This window comes from Eubalaena glacialis, chromosome 2 (genome assembly GCF_028564815.1).
Source record: "Eubalaena glacialis isolate mEubGla1 chromosome 2, mEubGla1.1.hap2.+ XY, whole genome shotgun sequence".
In the NCBI taxonomy this organism is placed as follows: domain Eukaryota; kingdom Metazoa; phylum Chordata; class Mammalia; order Artiodactyla; family Balaenidae; genus Eubalaena; species Eubalaena glacialis.
This window is the reverse complement of record NC_083717.1, coordinates 158,811,146-158,826,095: the sequence shown is the minus strand read 5'-3', so window position 1 is coordinate 158,826,095 and position 14,950 is coordinate 158,811,146. Positions and strand designations below refer to the sequence as shown.

At 45.2% G+C, this 14,950-nt stretch overlaps 1 protein-coding gene across 1 annotated transcript in view; it reads left to right on the top strand.

The window, feature by feature from the left end:
• The first annotated feature begins 3,359 nt into the window (after positions 1 to 3,359).
• The window catches only part of SPTB (spectrin beta, erythrocytic), a 123,245-nt gene continuing 111,654 nt past the window's right edge, over positions 3,360 to 14,950 (top strand). Inside the window, exon 1 of the mRNA XM_061180912.1 lies at positions 3,360 to 3,560. The gene's annotated coding sequence lies outside the window, so the exon portion shown is untranslated. The remainder of the gene's footprint in view (positions 3,561 to 14,950) is intronic.

The following is a 14,950-nucleotide window of genomic DNA, read 5'->3' as shown; positions in this document are numbered from 1 at the left end:
GTTTTGTGCTTTTCTTTCATGGTATTGGTTCCCCTCCGCTGACAAAATCTTTGGTGATTTTGATTGTCCGATCATCTTTTATTTGAGGATCGGTTTGCCTGTCTGTTCTGTTAATCATAGCCTGTCTTCAGGAACTGTGAAGGAAGGGCACAACATGCTATCCAGAGAGAGTGAAAGTTCCCTATTACTTGTAGCGGTCAGTATATACTTGGGCTCTGCCTCTCTGGTTCCAGGATCCCCACTAACTTTATCCCACAGGCAAACATTTGGTACTTAAGGCCAGCAGGGGAGGGGACTCCTCAATGAATTATTCTACCCTAGGTTCCCCCCCCCCCACCTCCTCTTGTATCCTTTGACTCTTGCTTGGAATTTCCCTAAACTATTCCTTCTCCTGAACCTGTTTTGATTTCCTCTAACTTTGTTTTTCTCTAAATCAGGTCCTGTCTCTCTCTTCTATATTTCAGGATTTCCTAAAAATTCCTGGAAAATTGATCACATTTTTTTCTTATTTCCCTGTGCTGTTAGATTTCTATTCTCTTTAAGACATATCTTTTTATGAGATTTAGGATGGAAGAGAAGGTAAACGCATGGGCTCAACCCACCATCTTGACCCAATCTCTACTTATTATTTTCTTTATTATCTCTAATTAATTATCAGATAATACAAGCTCAATGTGAAGAATTCAGAGAATATAGAAATAGAAAATGAAAGTTCCTTCTTGTGTCAGATTCCTCTAATGTCCTGACTTAATCCGCTTCTCACCTATTGATTTTAGCTGGAGCTGGGTTGACAGTTCTGTGAGGGCTTCCTCTCACTTCCTGGTTAAGTAGAAGCCCCAGTTCCTGGCTGACAGCATCTAATTTCAAATGCACACCTTCTCTGTGGCCCTAGAACTGCAGATTGCCAGTTAGGAGCTTGCTTGGTAGCTTGGAAGTGTGGGCTGTCAACATGGAATAGGGGGTTAGGGGGGCAGTCCCTTGACCAACCAGGATGAGGACCAATCTCCCACCTTTCTGATAGACAATTCAGGGAAGCTTTATGAACTCTTCTCAGGAAGTCCCTGCAGAATTAATCCCTGCTGCCCACAGCAATGACTTCAAATATGAACACTTATATGAGCTTTTCCTTCTTACCTATTTCACTCTCCCCAGTTTCTCATTCCCACTCCCTGGGATCTGCCATTTTCCTCCCTCCTTATTTGACAATACCCTTTTCCTCTGTACTTCTAAACTTCCTCTCTCCCTCAGTCCTAATTTACCATTTCACTGTAACTCTATTAGCTGTAAAGCATGTGGGGATGCTGTCAGGATAACAGGCTCTGTAGCAAATGAGGTTGTATTGAATTATTTAGATTTCAGCTAAAGTGGAAATAACTAAAGCAGCTGAACAGGTTTGTAAAATCCTGGGGTAATCTGTCCACTGATTTGGTGCTTTTACCATATTAATTTTTTCTCGTGGTTGAAAATTATAAATTTTAAGGCTACAAAGAAATATATGTGTACAACTTTTCAGTTCAGAGCCACAAACCTAAAGGTAAGGAATTGTCTGTTTTATGTAATATATAATTATGTAGCTGCAGAGCTGCAATTCTAGGGAATCATGAATTTATTTAATAAGTTTATCCACACAAGGCTTTTTAAAAACACAAATACATAATTTCTCTCCATTTTTTTATTTCAAAAATAGAACAAAGATTTCTACTTGAGATATATGATAGTCTCAGCCTTTGAAGTTGGCCTGTTTTTCTTGAGTTTTCCTCGCCAGAATTTGGTTCTTAATTTTTAAATGAAAAAGACTTGTTGTTTCTAACTCAGTAAAAAAAACAAATGGATTCTTAAATGTTATCAGAAAGGGGGAAGGGTGGATCACTGCTAATCTAATGGCTGACCACAAATACTCTTCTATTATCTTCCCTCTATTACTAGTATGTCTTGGGAAATTGAGCTTAATAAGGACCCAGACAACAAGGTGGTAGTGTGGAGAGTTCTGTGGCTTTGTAACATCTGTGGAGTTTGCGCCACCTGGCACATCTCAATGTCTAAATGCCCACTCTCAAGAAGTGTGACTGCAGCAGGAAGTGAAGTATCTTTGCATATGTTCAATATATAAACTAAGCACACACATCTGGCACTTAAACACCCTTTTCCTGGTGAATCCTGGAAAACAGCATAATTATACTCCCAAGCAAATAACGAGGAGTAAGACTGTTTCGTTGTTAAGAACACTAGGCATCATCAAAGTTAAAACTCTTTTATCATCTTTGCGCTTTAAATCTCCACTGTCATCTCAAAAATACCTGAGATTACCTGGGCTGATGTCTGGTGAGAAACTGTCTCAGCACGGCTGATGGAGAGAAGAGATGAAAGCTGCAGCAAGGTGTACCACCAAGCCTTAATGAACAATGACCTTGTATAGTAAGAAAGTCAACAAAGTGGACAGCCTTGCAAGCTGCCACTTCCGTGTCTCTCTCCCGAGGTGACTCGGAGATGCTTTGTCTTTCCTCTCTGGCACCATCGCTTCTCGTGTTTTCTCTGGCCTACAGCATCCCACCCCACCCAGCGTGCGGAAGCCTCCGCTCGCCTGGAAACTGGGTCTGGCCAGGAGGTGTCGGTGGGCTGGGGTGGCAGCTTGCCTGTTGATTACAGTCCCTGTAACGTGCGAGCCATGGGACTGCGGGCTGCGCCCCGCCAGCATTGCCCGGTCCGCCTGGACCACACCAGGTTTGCAAACAGAAACGGAGACACCGAGCCCTCAGGCTGGGGGCGCGGGTCTCGGGCCAGTGCCCACCCGAGCCCTCCCAGCGTCTGTTCTTACTACCATCCAGGAGAAGCCCGCCCGGAGGACGCTTTCTAACACACCAGCCCCCGGGAACAATCTGTCCCTCCCAAATCCGCCGCAGCGGCGGCGCACTGCCGGGGCGCCCGCTTTGCCTACCCTACGGCCTAAGCGTGTCTTTTAATATATTTTAAAAACCTGACTGTATACAGTGGGAACGCAGGGCGGGAAAGACTGGAGGGCTCATTTTCGCGGCCAGACTCGCCGCTCCGGGCGCACGAATTAGGCCGGAGCTGCCGAGCCAAATCCTTTCCCCGCTGCAGGGGGCTCGGGGTAGCGCGTGGTGAGGGGCGGTGAGCAGCGATGGGGGCGCTGCGGCCGGCTCTGGCCTCTGGCGGCTCGGGCTCATGCAGTCCGGAGGGGGGCGGAGGCCGGCCCAGGGAGCCGGGCGGAGGCCGGGCAGGTGGCCCCGGGCTTGGAGGCTGATTGGCAGGTGCGGGAGTGGGTGGGGAAGGCGGGGGCTGGGCCTGGCTCTGCGGGAGGCTGCGGCCCCGCCTCCTCGCCCCCGCCGCGGGACTATCTGGTCCCGGCAGCAGCGATGTCCCCCGGCAGGAATGTCCCTCCTCAGATAATGTTATTTATATCTCTGGGCGGGTCCGCGGCTCGGCAGCACCAGGCGCCCGGCGGCCGCTGTGCCAGGAGCCCCGCGCTGCCCTCCTCCCCCTACGCCGCCGCCGCTGCCACCCCCGGGCTCGGGGTGGCCGCCGCTACAGCCCCAGCGCAGGTGAGTCCCGGGAGGGCCCGGCGGCCCGAGGGAGCTGGGTGCGGGTGCGGATGCGCGAGGCTGGGGCGCGCGGCGCGAGCGCAGCGGAGGCGCTGGGCCCAGGGGGCGCGTGACGCACGGGGCCCAGGGGACCGGGTGGGGACCCAGCCCTGGGTGCCGGGCGTAGAGCCCGTGGGAGGCCCTGGCGGCTGCGGCAGCTATCGCCCCGGGGCGCGGGAATCCTCGTGGGCTTCGGCGGCGCTTGGCAAGCTTGGCGCTTGCTTTGGAGAGCCGGATCCTGGAGCGCCGCCCGGGGGCGCTGGGAGGGCGGTGAGGGGGTGCGTGTTCTGGTCCCGGGCTGCCTCCTCCAGGACCCCGGCGTAGGGACGAAGGGGGTTCTGCCTCAAGCCTGTCGGACCTCCGCGCTGCCCTCTCTGCCGGGTTCCTCAGCCCTGGGGCCACTCAGATTCTCTTCTGGGGAACTTGTCTGCGCGCTCCCCGGCAGCCCAGCGCCCAGGCAGGGAGGGCAGGGCGGCGGAGGGGCCGGGTCTCCGAGCGTTGAGAACGACGCGGAGAGTGGCCGGGTGCAGCCCCAAGAAGGAGAAATCAGCGTGCCCCAAGCCATCCTCCAAGGACCCCCACCCTTCCTCTCCCAAAGAGTTCCGCTTCTCCAAGCTGCTACGGTCCACTCTACTCTCCCTTGCCTCACGGGTTCCTCTTTCTCCAACAACTTGGCCATGAGAAATGGCAGAAAGTGGGAGAAATAACAGGAGCTTTAAAACAATCCCCAACTCCCACCAACTCACCCAGACGTCCAAAGGTGGGGAAGTAGCGGTAGGCTTGAGTACCGTTTCCGTGACAACGAGCCCCAGGTAGGGTCTTGATTTACAGCCTATTAATATCCAAACCACTATTTTCAGTGAGGAATTAGAGGCGCCAGGAGTTAATAGTAATACGCTTAACTCACTGAAGGAAAATGAAAAAAGTTTTGTATGCCTCAGATGGTGGAGGGGGGTGGATATATAGTGACAGTATTTTTGCACCCAGAACTCCTGTGAGGGGAGGCTAGGCTGTCACTTCCAGGTAGCAGGCAGCCTTGCAAAGTCCACAGCCTTGAGTTAGTCACGATCTATACTTGAATTCCTAAGGAAAGTGATTCAGGCGGCTCTTGAATGAGAGGAGTGTGCAAATCAAAATTTTTTTAGGCACCTCTGTACTATCCACTAACCGATTCTTAATTTCAAAGATGGTACCAAATTTTATTCTAGAATTCCCTCTTTGACCACCCTCTGATCCTATGACCTAGGGCAGGTCATTTCCTATTTCAGTATCAGACTTTAACTCTTTTGCTAGGAGCCGTGGGTTCCAGAATGTCTTGGGAAGCTCTTTTTTGTAAGTGCAAAATGTTTAAGTGTACTGAATGCTCAATACCCAACACAGCTAGGCTTGTACTTGCCCGGAGGCTGTGGGCTAGTTAGAAAAAGGAATATTAGGCTCACACTGAAGAAGAGCGCACCAGCCTTGAAACTAACTGACTCCTCAGAAGTGGGTCATTTATACAGAACTTTATCAAATCCTAGCATAAAGTACAGCTGAAAGACATAAGCCCTACATTACAAAAACGTGGCCGTTAGACCCCTTTAGCTGTTGCCCTTGTCTTTATCGGTGGTCCAGTCACAATGATTGGGGATGAGCCAGTCCTGTTAATCCCAAATTCTCAGAAGACTCAGTCTGCTCATGGAATTGAAAGCACCCCAGACCTCCCAGGCATCCAGGATGGGCCTTGCAGCACAGGCGTATCAAGTTTTCCTGAGTGGCTTGCCCAGCTGAGAGCTGGGATACCACTTTTTGCTCTGGTCATTGCTTCTCCCAAGTGTTCTGAAGGTGTCTTTTAGCAAAATACCTGCTAGATGGTTAGCTTCGGGGTAGGTAAAGGTGTGGCAGGAGGCAGAGTCTCCTATATGACAAACTAAAAATGACTATTTTAGGCAAACTAGCTGTGAATGAAAGTTTTGAACTAGAGTCAAAATCTGATGGTTCTGCCACAGTTCTGGAAACAGGCTTGTTTTTGGTAAATAAAAATAACAGTAGCTTTCCTTCTTTTTTTTTTTTCCTCTGTCTTTTACATACCAGTGCCTAGCCCGGTGCCTGGCTGGTGGTGCACACTCAGTTAATCTTTGTTGAATGAATGAGGGAACGAGTAAATGAATGCTCAGAGTTTTCTTTATATTGTCCTATTCGGTTGTCACAATAACTCTTCAAGGTAGCTCATATAATCAACATTTTACAAGTGAGGAAACAGGTTCAAGGAGATTAAGTAATTTCCCTCACATCACTCAGTTGATGAGAGGTGAGGCTGGGATTCAAACTCAACTGTTCAGTTCCACCCTCTTTTAAGGTTCAGAAGTCGGCAGAGGATATAGAAGTATAAGTTGGAAAGTTTGGTTATAGGATTGTCTCTTGGCTTCACAATCTTTCACTCTCAAGGCCTCAGGTAATAATTCTGCATATATCAAAGAAGCTTTAAAAATATTGCTAAAGGTATTGGACACTTCCTTGCTCAGAGGTATTTAGCCATGCCCATTATGTGCAGGTCATTGTTTCAAGGACAGAACTGTAATTTTGGCAGTATTCAAAGCATGGATTTTTTGAAAACAGATTTTCCTTTCAGTCGTGGAATTGGCCAGGAGAGCTTGATGATGCATGGGGACAGCATGATAGGACAGAGGATGACTATAAAAAATTCATGAGGCAAACGCTATTGGACTGGGAAGGGACTTTGGAGGTCATTGAGTCTAGCCTTCTATTTGCATAGCTACTTGCTTGAAGGTGAGACCTAACTGTAATTTACCTGGTCATTTATGTGCAGTGGTGGTACGTGCCTTCCATGCTTCTTACCATTCTAGACCATTTCTTTCCTGTCTCTCTCTCAAGGCCAGTATTGGGTTTATTTCCTGAAGTTCTGCCTAATATTAAACCACTGACATTTTCTTTCCTTTGAGGGAGATTGTGAGAGGATATATTTTAATATCCAATACTTTCATCCTAGTGAAATCTTAAAAAGGTATTGGAGATAGGAGAGAAGACATAAGGAGCATTCAACTCTAAACTGTTCCATAACCTCCCCATTGCCTGTTAGGTGTACAGACGTATGCATTTTTACGCAACAGGTATCTTGAGACAATACAGATTTTAAGACAAATAATTATGTAGCATTTTCTGGAGCAATGGAGAAGGAAAAGACTTTAGGGAATTATTGGGACTGTCAAATACCTGTTTTAATCTAAGCCCAGTCACTAAATTGCTCTTGAAGTATATTATTCCAAATTTCAAATTCAAAAGCAAAATTATACCCTCCATTCAAGACCTGAAATGGTAGGAAACATAACCAGTGGGGAGTTTAAAGTGATCTAAAGTACATTTCTTCATAATTTTTTTAATAAAAAATAATTTTAAAAAATTAATAACCTTGACCTGCAGATTAACAATTATCAATTGACTTGGGAAGATCAAGAATGAAAATAACTGCTGTGTGGGCTGATGAGAAATTTGACTTTGGAATGGGGACTGGCAGGGAGGTTCATGGATACTGGGTTCTGAAATCATGTGGCTATCACTAGTTGAAAATTACTGTGGAAAGAAGTATTTTACCTTAAACGTAGTTTATATCGACTCAGTGTTTTACAGATCGCTGTTTGGTTACTCCTCTACGTTAGATAAGAAATCTGGGGAGGAAGAGTAAATGCAGTGGTCTGTGTGCTAGGATCATCACGGAGCATTTGCCGGGTTTATCACAGAGAGGCGGTTTTTCCTCTGACAACCCCAGAGGTGAGGATCACCTGTTTTTAGAGATGGAGATGGTGATCGAGGGAAGGTGTCGGAGGCAGTCAGGAGAGCTCACTGTCAGGTCTGGCTCCACTCACTGAATTGTCAACTCCCCTTGGTAAATATTTAGAAAATCTCATAGCATGTTTCCCTTTGTTGCTGTGCTTATTTCTTAACTCACAGTCAAGCAATCCACGTTCTTCCATTTTCATCTAGCCTTAGCTGACTATCAAACCACCAGGGGATTCGCAGCCTTCCAGCTCACACAGTCTTCGAGGTGGTCATAGACAGAAAATGCTTCTTCAGTGGATTGCTAGCTAGCTTATGACATTCCCAGGCCTCCTTTTCATCTTTCTCTTTCCTTCTCCTGGTGGCTGGAGATATTACAAAGCCGTCGTGTCTTCATACCTCAGCGAGGCCTTTTCAGGCTGTGCCATAATGTTTAATTTCTACATTATACCTGTGCAGACCTGGCCAAGAGTATAATTACAAGGGCAATTAAAATCCAGACATATATCATGTTAGCAGTGGGGGCAAAAGTGGGGCTTCCTTTCTTCCTTTCATTTTAATGCTGTAAATTTAGCAACTGAAAAGGTACAGTGCTAGGGAAAAAAAAATGAGTTTGCATTGAACTGGGCTCAGATCATCCAGGATATTTATGAAAAGAATAACAGGGCACCTTGACAGCTAAAGAACAATAATTGCTTTGAATTATAGTCAATTCAAGAGTTTCCTCCAGGGGCTTCCCTGGTGGCACAGTGGTTAAGAATCCACCTTGGGCTTCCCTGGTGGCGCAGTTGTTGAGAATCTGCCTGCCAATGCAGGGGACACGGGTTCGAGCCCTGGTCTGGGAAGATCCCACATGCCGCGGAGCAACTAGGCCCGTGAGCCACAATTACTGAGCCTGCGCGTCTGGAGCTTGTGCTCTGCAACAAGAGAGGCCGCGATAGTGAGAGGCCCGCGCACCGCGATGAAGAGTGGCCCCCACTTGCCGCAACTAGAGAAAGCCCTCGCACAGAAACTAAGACTCAACACAGCCATAAATAATAAATAAATAAATTAAAAAAAAAAAAGACAAAGAAAAAAAAAAGAATCCACCTTAACCAATGCAGGGGACACGGGTTCGAGCCCTGGTCTGGGAAGATCCCACATGCCGCGGAGCAACTAAGCCCGTGCGCCACAACTACTGAGGCTGCGCTCTAGAGCCCGTGAGCCACAACTGCTGAGCCCGCCTGCCACAACTACTGAAGCCCGCGCACCTAGAGCCCGTGCTCTGCAACAAGGGAAGCCACTGCAATGAGAAGCCCGCACACCACAGCAAAGAGTAGCCCCCGCTCGCAGCAACTAGAGAAAGCCCGCGTGCAGCAACAAAGACCCAACTCAGCCATAAATAAATAAATAAATAAAAGAGTTTCCTCCAGCATGAAAAGGAGAAACTTGGATAATCCTGAAAATGAATAAGTTGAAAATCGTTTCCATTTATACCAGACTTAAATATGGGTGTGTCTCAGTAGAGAATTCAAAGCACCTCAAATAAAGTGAAGCACACCTTAAACACATAACTTATGAGGACTGGAAAGAGGCCACTAGCTTCATTCTGTCCCTCTGCTCAGTTCATGCCTGTTTCTAGAAGCCCCCTAGGAGTGTTCAGTCAGTTTCACCTTCCAGAATATTTCCTCAGGGGTAGAAGAGTAAGAAAAGGCCTTTCATAACACTTACTCCAAGCCGTAAGTCATAGGGAGCTAGAACTGGAGAGGCCTGAGAGAGCCATATTCAGAAAGAACAAACACTGGCCACCTACTGTATGCATTACCCTGTTATATGTTGAGGACACACAACATCCGATGGAGACCCACTGGTCCGGTGGGAGAAAGGACTTGCAAACAAGCAGTGATTCAACAGGGTGCCTGAGAAAAAGCCCACAGGGGGAAGCATCTGATTCAGGCTGGAGAATGTCTAGGATTTTCCTGATGGAAGAAGGGAGGATGGGTGAGGGTGGGGCCCTAGGCACATAGCCTGGCATAGACGTGCAATAGATCATGATTAGATTGGAGGATGAGGAGTAGTTCCCTGTGGCTGGAGTACAGGCCACAGCACAGGAATGGGCTGGAGGTGTGACCCTAAAAATGGTTTGGGTTCAGTTTGTGAAGAAGTTTGAACCGTTGAAGTTTCAAGTTGAAATCAGTGAATGTTTTGAGCAGGGGAGGGACCTGATCAGATCCTTGTTTAGACAAAGCTCACCAGCAAAAGAGAAGGGAATGTGAACTAGAGATCAGCCAGTACAAATTGATGACCACACATGATGTATGGTCCACTTAGTTTTCAGGAGGCCTTTGTAAGTGCATCATCTCATTTTATTCTACAATGACCATGTGAAGAAACAGGGAACATGTCATCATTCCTGCTTTACAGTCAAAGAAACAGGATCAGAAACATACAATGATTTGCCCAAGGTCCCTGAATTTGTGGTAGAACTTGACTTTGACCTAGTTTCCTAGTTCCAAGGCTGGGGCTTTGTCTAGACCTTCTCCATGGAATAATTGAATATTCTGGGCCTTCTGGGTGAGACAGTGATTGCTTTCTTTCTTCAGCAGAATTTTCAGTCCAAGCTCATTGGTCCTGGAGAAAGGGAGGAGGAAAGTTGTTACCGTATTTACTCTTTAGCCACAAAACCTTAAGGATGGCCCTCCAGCCTGTACACAGATGATGTTGCAAAGTATGACTTAATGTCAAGCATACATGTGGATTCCCAGCATGCTGTAGATAAGCGATGGACTTATATGGCTGTCAGTTGATGTTTTGGCTTTTTCATTCTCTTACCCCTAATTTACTGGGCATTGTTATGCATATGCCTCATTTGGGGCTTCAAAAACCTCTTTTTGTCCGGTGATCTTGGGTGCCTTGATTTGTGCTTACTTCAGTCTTCAACAAATATTTATTGAGCTCTCATTTATTTGCCAGGCATATTCTAGGCCTAGGGGATATAGCAGTGAAGATGGCAAAAAAAAAGGCTGACATCATGGAGCACATTCTAGTTGGGTGAGGCGGGTACTAAACAACGACAAATGACAGATGAGTGTCATACTTTCAGGTGATATAAAGAAAAAATAGTGCAAAGGGAAAGAGAGGGAGGTGGTTCTAGAAGTTGATGTAGGATGGACGGGAAAGGCCTCTCTGATGAGTTTTCATTTGACTAGAGACCCAAATGAAGCGAGGCGGGGGAACAGGGACGTTTAGGGGAAGAGATTCAGGTTGAGGGGATCTCTCAACCTGAATTGGTTGAGATGAAGGCCCAAAGATGGGGTCGCTGCTGTGTCCAAGGAGTGGGCAGGAAGCCAGTGTGACTGGCGTGTTGGGAGCCAGTGGGGAGCACAGGATGTGATGTTGGGGAGGAAACTGGGTCTGGATCATGCAGGCTTTGAGGCCAGGCGACAACTTTGGGTCTTAGCCATACGCTAGGAAGTCACAGGAAGTTGTGGACAGGGGAGTGACTTGTTCAGATTGGTGTTTTAGGAGGATCTTTCTGGCTGTCCTGTGGAAGATTGATTGTATGGGACAAGAGTGGAAGCAGGGAGTGGAATGAAAGCTACTGTAAGTGGTCCAGTTAGAGATGGTGGACCAGGGTGAGGGTGGTAGGTTTGGTGACATGCAGCTGGCTTCTGGATAAATCTTTAAGGTAGAGTTGATGGAACTTGGATATAGAGGATGGGAGAAAAAGAATAAGTCAAGGATGATTCAACTGGTTTTGCTCCGAGCTACTAGAAGGATGAAAAAGCCACTTACTGAGATGGGGATATGTCTTATCAAATATACTGTGGGCTACTATTTTTGATTTTTGTTTTTAGTGGGGAGTTGCTTTGGAATAGACTCAGGCAGATATACCAAAAAGATGTTTTATTATGAGTGGCTCATCTGTTTGTTTTGAGGTAAAGCCTCAGATGTGCAGTTAGTTCTCTGTGCTTTGTACCATTCCTTTTAGGTCATTCTCACAACATCTCCACTATATGTGATAGAGATTAAGATATGGTACAAACAAGATTGAGATACATGTCACCTTTTGTAATTGGAAATGTTTTGAATTTGCTGATTAGAGCCCACTTTTTAACACTATCTGGTTGTCATTTTAAAAAGAACTTTTAAAATTATAAAATGAATTCATGCACATGGTTGAGAAGTGTATCCACATTGTACAAGGTACACAATGAAAGGTCAAAGTCTTCCTTCCCCTACCTCCAGTCCTACTCCTAAAAAGTTACCAATGTCAGCAGTTTCCTGTGTATCCTTCAAGAAATATTCAGTGCATCTATAAGCATATGGCCTGACACATTTTAAAGCCCTAACTTTAACCTAACAAAAGCATGTGTTTGGTTTCATTTTTTGTGACTCAGTGGCCCTCAGGTATATACTTCAATGGGCTGGAATCCAACTTTCTACCAATTACGGGTCTCCCTCTCCAAAGCCACCCCACATGGGAACATCGTGTTCATCATACAGTGCCCCTTCTCAGAAACCTACAGTGGTTCCTCTGTGGGTAGAGGCGGAAATCCAAACTCAGAAAGTGACTTTTTAAGAGCTATTGTAATCTGGCTCCCATCTCTTTCTACCCTTCTCTCTTACCACTTCCCATCACAAACCCACTACTTGAACCAGGTTCATCTGCTTCTACTTACTGAGTCCTGAACATTTCATCCAGAGTCTTTTGCATCAGTCTTCCTGGAACCCTCCAGCCCCCAGTCATCTCTCCCTTCTCCAAGTTTGTTAAAGGGCTAGTTACATATACTACTTAATCGAACATAATCATAGACTTCTTTTACTGTTATTTAACTTTTCTTGTGTCTATTATTTGTTCAACTAGACATCTCTTAAAAGCAAGAACTGATTTACGAATTGCAGTCACAGGTCTTGCATAAAGCTCGGCCTAGTGCTTTTGCACATAGAAGTTCAACTAGTAATTTTTGGAATGTGCACTTTGACAGTCATTCCCTAGTGGGGTGATGCTGTTACACGGGGATTATTTTAATGAAAACTTGTCAGATGATGGCTGCCAAAAAGGCCACCTTCTTAGTGGGTTACAAAGATGTCCATTCCCAGGGAATGGTAACTGGACGCTGCTCCTTTGGATAAAGAACTTTCTGATACGCCTGGCCTCGGTCTCTTGTCCCTCCCTCAGATGGCATTGCATCTAAATGTCAGAAACGGGGTGTTTTTATTTGCCCCTAAGTGATGAAGAACAGGCATTTAATGAGCATGGCAACCATTCGAGTTTTAAAAATTGTTTTAAATTATGATAAGCATATGTAACATAAAAGTTTCCTTTTTAACTATTTGAAGTGCTCAGTTCAGTGGCATAAGTATGTGCCCATTGTTGTGTAGCCACATCATCACTGCCATGTCCAGAACATTTTTCATCTTCCAAAGTTCAAACTCTGTGCCCACCGAGCACTAGCTCCCACTAACACGCCACAGCACCTGGCAACCACCACTCTACTTTCTGTCTCTGTGTATCTGACCACTCTAGGTACCTCAGATAGGCAGAATCATATCATATTTGTCTTTAGTGACTGGCTTATTTCACTTAGCATAATGTTTTCAAGGTTCATCCATGTTGTAGCATGTGTCAGAATTTCCCTCCTTGTTAAGGCTGGATAATATTCCATTGTGTGTATTTTTCACATTTTGTTTATCCGTTCATCCACTGATGGGCACCTGGGCTGCTTCCACTCTTGGCTGTTGCGAATAATGATGCTATGAACATGGATATACAAACATCTATTCAACATCCTGCTTTCACTTCCTTTGGGTATATGCTCAGAAGTATACTCCAGTATATTGCTGGATCATTCTATTTTTGACTTTTTGAGAAACCAAACTATGCAATTTAAAAATTTCTCCCTGATATTTGTTGTTTTCAACGGGAAGGGCAAAATCTATTAACATCCTCACCTTTGGGACTAAACTGAACTTGAAAATTGTTCCTTTGAGAACACCATCTTGAGGGGGTAGTTTGTCATCAAAGTTCTTGAATTTGTCCCTGTGTTAGTTACCTATTTTTAAACTGTAGACTTTTAGAGGACAGGCAAGAGATGTTTAATTTGCTTTGTAGGACATGTAGCCCAAACTCAGGTGGGAAGAGTGTAAATATTACATGATGATTATTTCAGCCAAAATAACTCCTTGAGCTGGATGACAAGAGTTTGGGTTGCTTCCAGCTCCTTTTCTCTTGCTGTTTGCCCTTGGGCAAAGAACCTTCTTTTTCTGACTTTTTCAGGTGTGTGTGTGTGTGTGTGTGTGTGTGTGTGAGTGTGATGGCACCTTAATATTTATTATTATCCTTAAAATTTCTTCACAGATTTCCTTGTAATGACTGTTACTTCATCTTTGTAGCCTGGCCTGACAGCCCCTCTCCTTCTCCAGGTCCTGGGGTAGCACCGAGTGCTTCCTCTTGAATATTTTTGAGCACCTTTCTCATTCCTTTGTTACAGCAAGGATCATCTTGTTTTGTAATTGTCCATTTGCCTTCTAAACCTTTAGGCTGTGCTTCTTGTGATGGGGAGCTGGGTCTTACTCTTTTTTTTTTTTTTTTTAATTAATATTCCCAGCACCTAGAGTCATGCTTGGTACGTAGAGGGGAGTGGCTCAAAAATAGTTATTGATTTAAAAAGTAAAGACTAAATGAAACATTATTATAATAACTGCATAATTAGAATAATGAATTATTATAATAAGTCAACATTTATTATGTGATGGCACTATGCTGAGAGCTTTTATATGTATTTGTTATTTCTATTATCCTAATTAGAGAGATAAAAAAATCAGGCTTAGAGAAGTTTAATTACCCAAAATTACATACCTAGAAGATCAAAGCTGGACTTGAACCCTGGTGTATATTCTAGAGTGCTTGCTTGGAATCACCACGCCTACCATATTTGGGTGGACATCAATATTCCATGGCTCTCAATTCTAAGAGTTTCTTTTGTTCTTTTATCCTGCATCTTTAATGATCTGAAATTAGAGAGGTAATTATTTGTATACCTTTATATGTTGCTTTATATTTTCAATGATTTAACCTAATAGGCTTGAATCCCCTGATTAGCTGTTAATAAATAATTGATGTTCTGAATCCTATTTCCGAAACGGTTCTTTGACATCTGAGGATGAAGGTGCTAATGAGTACTGTACAATATACCCACTGTCATAAGGCAGCTCCCCATATCGCTGTACTAAAACTGCTTTCGAAGGGGTCTGATACTGTCAAATGTGATGGCCTCCATCTAGACCCAAGTCCCAGGTTCCCTGCAATATTTGACTGTTAACCACTCTTGCTTTGAAACTATGCCCTCCCTTGGCTTCCTTTTTCTCCTCCCAGCTTGCTTACCATTGCTTCTTTCTGCTTTTTTTGTTCCTTCCTCGCTACCAGTTTTTAATTGTTGAGGTTGCCAATGCATCTAAATCCTTATCTCTAGCCCCAGTCTCCCCTCTCAGTTCCAGGCTGCTTTAGAGCTGTGTACTAGCTGTCTTCATTTGGTTGTAACAAGAGGTCTCAAACTCACCATGTAGCAATGGGACCTCTTGGCCCCCTTCTTCAC